The following is a 9,927-nucleotide window of genomic DNA, read 5'->3' as shown; positions in this document are numbered from 1 at the left end:
GAGGCCTGTGTACATTCTATCATATAGCAGCAGTGGGCCGTGCATGGTCAGACTGTGGAGAGCGAGAAGGAAAAGCCACATAAATAAGGAACATGTGTGGAACAGTCAGAACGCTGTGCTGTGAGTAATTTCCAGGATGTGTGTCATGAGTGCTTCTGCGGTGAAACAGTCTGAAAAGCATCGTTTCACTTAAAAAAAAGTAAGAATTGTGGCGTAAAGCGTGTAACTGTTAGTGTGTCACAGTCCACTGGGAGTCAGCAGCTGATTGTACTGAAGTCTGGGATCACAGTCACAGTTACAGAAGATCTGGCCTCTGCATCCTGATGGAGCACAACCCGGTCCTGGCTGTGCTAAACATAGGCCTCCATATGTAAATAGACTGATCTGTGACATCACAAAAGTATTGGGACATCTGCTCATTCATTGTTTTTTTTTTTTACAAATTCAAGAGTATTAAAAAGAGTTGATCCTGGAGCATTGTAGTGCAGATTTGATTGCACTCAGCGCCAAGAGTGTTAGCGAGGCCAGACTGTTGAAAAGTACTGGATGGAGCTCCACCACCATCATTCCAGAGAACACAGTTCCTCCACTGCTCCATAGCTCCTCAATGCTGGGGGGCTTTATACCCCTCTAGCCCACGCCTGGCATTAGGCAGCATGGAGCCAATAGGGTCATGATGATGATCTGCTCCAGGGAGTCCTATTCTATTGGCAGTACTTCTTCTCTACAGGGACTAGACAAGCTGTGTGTGTGCATTTGGACATCTGTGTCAGCAATGGGTGCAACTTAAAGTAGCTGAATGCTTTGATTAGAAGGAGTGTCTGCAAACATTTGGACACAGTGTATTTATTAATGACTAAACCAGGAGAGAGAGAGAGAGAGAGAGAGAGAGGGTGCAGATCTCTGATGTTAATTGGAGAAAAGTCACTGTTGCCCCTTTAGCTTATATTCTAGCTGCTTATTAATTATTCATGAGCTGTCATGACCTAATTAATGACCATTAATAAAAAAAAAAAATTCCATTCATGAACATTTTTAGTCAATTCTGTCAGATCAGTTTTAATCAGACAGTGATGTCAGATGGGACAGATGGGCGAGTCTGATCCAGGTAGACGGTAAACAGCTCAGTCAGCCATGCTAACGTTGGTACTGTACTGAATGGCTCATATATCTGATCACTGAAACTGCAGGTGTGAGGCTCTAGCTGAGACTGATCAGATGTGTGGTTAGAAGAAGGGGCTTACATCACCCTACAGTTTCTAGACTGCAGGAAGAAGAAAATACTGAAGAATAAATATATCTACAGTTAGAGCTACAGTTAAAGAATATTGCTCATGGCTCATATTACCTACGATGGAGTACTCCAGTCTGACTCCAGCAGGACCAGTCCTCCTCACCTGAGCAGAGCTTCAGTCTTCAGCACCCATCAGCAGTTTAGCAGCTGAATGTCGCCCCTGCAGGTCCTCAGCCCTGAGTGGCCTTTTGTTCCCAGCCAGACTGAACCTCAAGAAATTCCTCACCAATGAAAATTCTGTCTATGAATATTCTGACCGATTCTCTCCTGAATGGATTCATTCTTAACTTCATCACTATTATACATCACTATAGTTTACTACAGGACACTACACCAGTATTATTCACCACTATAGTTTACTACAGGACACTACACCAGTATTATTCACCACTATAGTTACTACATGACACTACACCAGTATTATACACCACTATAGTTTACTACAGAACACTACACCAGTATTATACACCACTATAGTTTACTACAGGACACTACACCAGTATTATACATCACTATAGTTTACTACAGGACACTACACCAGTATTATTCACCACTATAGTTTACTACAGGACACTACACCAGTATTATTCACCACTATAGTTACTACATGACACTACACCAGTATTATACACCACTATAGTTTACTACAGGACACTACACCAGTATTATACACCACTATAGTTTACTATAGGACACTACACCAGTATTATTCACCACTATAGTTTACTACAGGACACTACACCAGTATTATTCACCACTATAGTTTACTACAGGACACTACACCAGTATTATACACCACTATAGTTTACTATAGGACACTACACCAGTATTATACACCACTATAGTTTACTACAGGACACTACACCAGTACTATACATCACTATAGTTTACTACAGGACACTACACCAGCATTATACACCACTATAGTTTACTACAGGACACTACACCAGTACTATACACCACTATAGTTTACTACAGGACACTACACCAGTATTATACACCACTATAGTTTACTACAGGACACTACACCAGTATTATACACCACTATAGTTTACTACAGGACACTACACCAGTATTATACACCACTATAGTTTACTACAGGACACTACACCAGTATTATACATCACTATAGTTTACTACAGGACACTACACCAGTATTATACATCACTATAGTTTACTACAGGACACTACACCAGTATTATACACCACTATAGTTTACTACAGGACACTACACCAGTATTATACATCACTATAGTTTACTACAGGACACTACACCAGTATTATACACCACTATAGTTTATTACAGGACACTACACCAGTATTATTCACCACTATAGTTTACTACAGGACACTACACCAGTATTATACACCACTATAGTTTACTACAGGACACTACACCAGTATTATACACCACTATAGTTTACTACAGGACACTACACCAGTATTATACATCACTATAGTTTACTACAGGACACTACACCAGTATTATACATCACTATAGTTTACTACAGGACACTACACCAGTATTATACACCACTATAGTTTACTACAGGACACTACACCAGTATTATACATCACTATAGTTTACTACAGGACACTACACCAGTATTATACACCACTATAGTTTATTACAGGACACTACACCAGTATTATTCACCACTATAGTTTACTACAGGACACTACACCAGTATTATACATCACTATAGTTTACTACAGGACACTACACCAGTATTATTCACCACTATAGTTTACTACAGGACACTACACCAGTATCATACATCACTATAGTTTACTACAGGACACTACACCAGTATTATACACCACTATAGTTTACTACAGGACACTACACCAGTATTATTCACCACTATAGTTTACTACAGGACACTACACCAGTATTATACATCACTATAGTTTACTACAGGACACTACACCAGTATTATACACCACTATAGTTTACTACAGGACACTACACCAGTACTATACACCACTATAGTTTACTACAGGACACTACACCAGTATTATTCACCACTATAGTTTACTACAGGACACTACACCAGTATTATACACCACTATAGTTTACTACAGGACACTACACCAGTATTATACATCACTATAGTTTACTACAGGACACTACACCAGTATTATACACCACTATAGTTTATTACAGGACACTACACCAGTATTATACACCACTATAGTTTATTACAGGACCCTACACCAGTATTATACATCACTATAGTTTACTACAGGACACTACACCAGTATTATACATCACTATAGTTTACTACATGACACTACACCAGTATTATACACCACTATAGTTTACTAAAGGACACTACACCAGTATTATACACCACTATAGTTTACTACAGGACACTACACCAGTATTATACACCACTATAGTTTCTACAGGACACTACACCAGTACTATACACCACTATAGTTTACTACAGGACACTACAGCAATAGTATACACCACTATAGTTTACTACAGGACACTACAGCAATAGTATACACCACTATAGTTTACTACAGGACACTACACCAGTATTATACACCACTATAGTTTACTACAGGACACTACACCAGTACTATACACCACTATAGTTTACTACAGGACACTACACCAGTATTATACACCACTATAGTTTACTACAGGACACTACACCAGTATTATACACCACTATAGTTTACTACAGGACACTACACCAGTATTATACACCACTATAGTTCACTACAGGACACTACACCAGTATTATACACCACTATAGTTCACTACAGGACACTACACCAGTATTATACACCACTATAGTTTACTACAGGACACTACACCAGTATTATACACCACTATAGTTTACTACAGGACACTACACCTGTATTATACACCACTATAGTTTACTACAGGACACTACAGCAATAGTATACACCACTATAGTTTACTACAGGACACTACACCAGTATTATACATCACTATAGTTTACTACAGGACACTGCACCAGTATTATACACCAATATAGTTTACTACAGGACACTACACCAGTACTATACACCACTATAATTTACCACAGGACACTACACCAGTATTATACACCACTATAGTTTACTACAGAACACTACACCAGTATTACACATCACTATAGTTTACTACAGGACACTACACCAGTATTACACATCACTATAGTTTACTACAGGACACTACACCAGTATTACACATCACTATAGTTTACTACAGGACACTACACCAGTATTATACACCACTATAGTTTACTACATGACACTACACCAGTATTACACATCACTATAGTTTACTACAGGACACTACAGCAGTATTACACATCACTATAGTTTACTACAGGACACTACACCAGTATTACACACCACTATAGTTTACTACATGACACTACACCAGTATTATACACCACTATAGTTTACTACATGACACTACACCAGTATTACACATCACTATAGTTTACTACAGGACACTACAGCAGTATTACACATCACTATAGTTTACTACAGGACACTACACCAGTATTATACACCACTATAGTTTACTACATGACACTACACCAGTATTATACACCACTATAGTTTACTACATGACACTACACCAGTATTACACATCACTATAGTTTACTACATGACACTACACCAGTATTACACATCACTATAGTTTACTACAGGACACTACAGCAGTATTACACATCACTATAGTTTACTACAGGACACTACAGCAGTATTACTGTATATTTGGAGTGTCTGAAGCAGATGTGTTCACTGGGAGATTGTCGAGTCAGCAGGGCCCATGTGGAGAGATCAATAAAGCAATGATGACATTAACGACCTTCATTGGAAATCCATGACAGCCTGTAGTGATCTGTGACAACCGTCCCCGTGGTGATGGATGGGTGAATCCTGAATTTAGAGTGCTGCTTGACTCCACTGCTCTCGGCTAATCTGTGGAGCTAATCTCTGTCATAAATGCTGTTATCTTTGCTCTGCGTTACAGAAGATCCAGACCTTTAGATGATGCGGAAGAGAGGGAGAAAAGCTTACTCACCCCGATGGTTAATGCATTCTTCATCGATTGCAGAAAGGCCTGGAGGGGGAGGGTGCTATTGGATACATTAGCCTTGTGTCTAAACAGCGGACCATACAAAGCTGCATTGATCTGACAGGAGTGGTCCGCAGTGGGCCTCAGTCTGACGGACCACCCGTCCGTGCTCACATTACAAAGACACAGTGTTGATACTGAGCACGGATACACACTCTTATTATTCACACCGGTGCTGTGATTTAATCTGTCTGGACGTCTGGTTTAGTTTCAGTCTCATGATATTTATTGAATTTAACCTGATGAATGTTCAGTAAACGCAGTAACGTTTAATATGGAAACCGTAGGACAGGAGACGGATCTCATCCCTGGGTTAGGGTTAGGGGTTAGGGATCTCATCCCTGCAGAACCCTCAGAGCAGTCTAGCTGCTCTTCAGAACAATGGAGCTTTTAGGGGTTGGGTTTAGACTCTGCAGTAGTTCAGTACTAGTCTTAGTACACTGTGCAGTTCTGCTGGAAACTAAAGGGTTAAGTCTGTAATACTAAAAACAACCAAACTGTCCAATCAGGATCGTCCTCTCAGTGGTATCTGGGCAGAATAATTTAAACCAGCTCTTGGTCAGGACTTGAACTGAAGACAGATTCAGATGTCAGATTAACCACCAACACAATTAGGAACCAACCAATCACATTCTGATTTACAGTGGGTGGGGCCAGTTTCAAATGAAAAACTCTTTCTAGTCCTTCAAAAGGTTCTAGATATCATGTATGTATCATTTATAGCTGCAGTTGTCCAGTTTCTGTAGTTATAGATTCTAAAACTGTATATATTTATTTTATGCTGTTTCATCTCATTACTGACGATATTCACAAAGACTTATTCTTCATACTCTTTTATAGAAATGCTGTATAAGTTATTACTGAATTTATAATAATAGAAATGATTCATATGTGAAGTGTTTTAAAACTTTTGATCTGTGGTGTATGTTTTTGTACATAATTGTAATTGTTATTTAAAGATATCAAATGTTTTAATATTTAATACAAAAAGTGAACCTCAGACTAGAACCTTCTGCAGAAAGAAGGGGTGAAAATCCCCTGAACAGGAACCGAAAGAGTTCACAAGCTGTGATGCTTAACAAAGGGGTGGGTTGCTAGACGCTGAGCATGTAGGGTGCCCAAACGTCTGCTTTGTTGTTTTTAATGTAAAGATTAAAATGTTCAGCTTTAACTTTATTAGTGTTAGAAATCAGCTCCACAGGTCTGACCGCTACTGTCCTCTGTGTGGGCCTTTACAGTGTGCCTGACTGACCGTCACTCAGAGGATTCTGAACTGAATGGCAGTGAGTTCTGTTTGAAGGCACACAGCGCTCAGTGTGTGTGTGTGTGTGTGTGTGTGTGTGTGTGTGTGTGTGTGTGTGTGTGTGTGTGTGTGTGTGTGTGTGATCGGTCTGTATAGTGCAGTTCAGTAATGTGTGTAAGAAGTGAAACCAGGTTATGTAACTCGCTCAGTGAGAGAACAGGACATACAGTACCGCAGAGCTCCACTGCCAAACACTGCCTGATCAATGAAATTCCACACCTTATCAATCATCCATATCAATCTTAATAAATCGATCATTTATACCACTCCACCAATCAGCCAGAACATTAAAACCACCTCATGCTGCCAAACCAGCTCTGACCCATCAAGGCATGTGTCCTGTATATCTGGACACTTTCAGACGTCAGCAGCAGGTCCTTTAAGTCCTGCAGGGCCTTTGCCCATGACCCTGTCAAAGTGTCTCAGATTCTTACGCTTGTCCATTTTTCACCTTCATCACCTTCATCACCTTCAAGAACTGACTGTTCACTCACTGCCTGATAGATCCACCCCTAGAAAAAGATTATTCACTTCAGCTGGCTGTGGTTTTAATGTTGTGGCTGATTTGAGGGAATTTGAGGAGACCGTTTCTGAGAAAGCTGTATAAACCTTTTGACTGCACACAGGCTGTTTGACAGTGGTTAATAGTTTCTTCAAAATGTGTCTGGTATTAATATTAACTCGTATTAATCGACTCCTGAACATTTCGTTGCTGCCTTATCTCTAACACTTCACAGTTAACTTTGCAGATTTAATTTACACTAGATTAACAGTAGATTAACTTTAGAGCATATTCATGTGTATCTTGGACTTCATCTATTGGTGCATTCATCCTGAAATGTGCTCCTAATGTGAGGAACAGCTTTAAGTTTGTCTAAAAAAATAAGAAGGTCACAAATGGAGCTGCGCTTAGTGAGAGTGACAATAGTGTTCCTACAATCCCAGAGCCCATTCTGAAGCTGATAAAAATCTTAAAAGTCTATTTAAAGAAATGTGTGAGAGTGAGAGTGCCAGCAGGGTTTAAGGTCAGATAGTGTGTGCTGTTCACAAAGTCCGGCCTCCCAGCTGTCACCCGTACAGTGGGTCAGCTGAACTCAGTGCCACTGAATTACTCCTTCCTGCAGTGAGTGAACTCCAGTGACTGCAGGAGATCACACAGCTGCAGCTGAATGCACTACATTAACTAGTTTATGTTCATATTTAATAATTCTGCACTTTTTATATTATAGCACTACATTTGTGTTTCATTAAAGCTGTAATTTAACCTGCCTATACTAACACTACTGTCTGCCAACTTTAGAAAATTCTCTGCATATCCAGCTGTATTTCTACACTTTTCTTTAGGGACTACTTTCTGTAGCCTCACTACAAAGAGTTCTCCAGTTCTACAGTGTCTCAGGCATCAGGCAGCGTTATCACCACCATTAGGTGAAGAACTTTCTGTGAGGAGCTTTTAGTAGAGCTTCAGACGTCTGCTTCCCTTCACCTCCACTGTAGAACCACAGCTCTGACTGGGGAACCTATCTAGAACCTCCACTGTAGAACCACAGCTCTGACTGGGGAACCTATCTAGAACCTCCACTGTAGAACTCCAGCTCTGACTGGGGGAGCTTATCTAGAACCTCCACTGTAGAACCACAGCTCTGACTGGGGAGCTTATCTAGAACCTCCACTGTAGAACCACAGCTCTGACTGGGGGGCTTATCTAGAACCTCCACTGTAGAACCCTAGCTCTGACTGGAGGAGCTTATCTAGAACCTCAACTGTAGAACTCCAGCTCTGACTGGAGGAGCTTATCTAGAACCTCCACTGTAGAACTCCAGCTCTGACTGGAGGAGCTTATCTAGAACCCAGCGTTTCACACTAAACCCACTCTGAATCAGTGTGTTTAGACGGTGCAGAAAACGTTATATAACATTTCAGTTCCTCTTTAAGATCAAAGGTCACCAGGTCTGCCGCTACACTTGCTTCTGTAAGTCATTTCCCGCCCCTCTGTGGGCGTGGCCCAGTCTTCACCAAAACGCCTAAAATGACTCCTAAAAATGTGAATCTTCACAGCGGGTGTGTTTGGGGATGAGTTACAGGGAAACCGCTGGGGGAGTGTGTCAGTGGGCTCCAGTCGTGGCCATATAAAGCCGGCCAGGCCTGAGGCAGCGTTTCTGAGAAGCTGGCAGTGAACAGAGGGTTGTGAGAAGGCCGGTGGGCCGCGTGGCATCAGGTGGCAGCTCGTGTGTTGGCGCCAACTGCCGGAGCAAAAGCCTGCGCCAACTCTCTGCCCTACATGGCGAGGAGGAGTACGCAGCTCTGGGACAGCTACCAGCCCTCCGTCACCTGACTCCTCTGGCATCTGGGGTCGTTTGACACCATCATGACTGCACTGTCTCTCTCTCTCTCTCTCTCTCTCTCTCTCTTTCTCTCTCTCTCCCACACACACACTCTACTCTCTAAATATAGAGTTACTGCAGCCTCTAGCTTTCTCCTCATTCACCCTTCTTTCCACTGTCTTGGTTTGGCATGAGTCATGTTTATCTCTCTCTCTCTCTCTCTCTCTCTCTCTCTCTCTCTCTCTCTCTCTCCCCCTCCCTCTCTCGCCCTGCTCTTTGCTCCTCCTCCTCCTGCTGTACTATAGCGACTCTGTACAGTTGCACGCTGTATCCTCGCGTTCCCACAGTTCCACGAAATATACTCCCCTCTAATTCATGGAACAGTCCACTGCCTTCCTTTAAAATGTTCTTCCAGGACGTCCTGCATGGGGAACCCATGTGACTGGTGGACTCTGTGCATACCTCTGAGCTCATTACGTTTACTCGCTTTCTGAGGGATCGTGTTCCACACATGAAGCTGTGAGGGTCTGTGTGTGGGGATACATCTCAGTTCTACACTCTCAAAACTACAGAACCTACCACTGAATCCTACATAAAGAATAAATATCACACTATACTTTAAAACATTTTACACATTCTTTAAAAACAGACATGAAAGCTAAGCTAACCACTAATGTTCTCTACAGAACCTTTTCTTTAAAGGTTTATAAAGAACTATTTTATAAATGAAAGCGAGCATAAAAAACAACCCCCACACAGTGAAAAGTGTTAAATACCCATTATCCTTCATTTATAGAACCATATGTCTATTTAGGACTGTGTGGATGGTGTAGAGTTGTAAAGGGCAGTGTAGAGTTGTAATAGAACAGTGTAGAGTTGTAAAGGGCAGTAT

The sequence above is a fragment of the Salminus brasiliensis genome, chromosome 7, assembly GCF_030463535.1.
Source record: "Salminus brasiliensis chromosome 7, fSalBra1.hap2, whole genome shotgun sequence".
Lineage (NCBI taxonomy): Eukaryota > Metazoa > Chordata > Actinopteri > Characiformes > Bryconidae > Salminus > Salminus brasiliensis.
The sequence above is the reverse complement of the archived record's forward strand: the minus strand, read 5'-3'. Positions refer to the sequence as shown.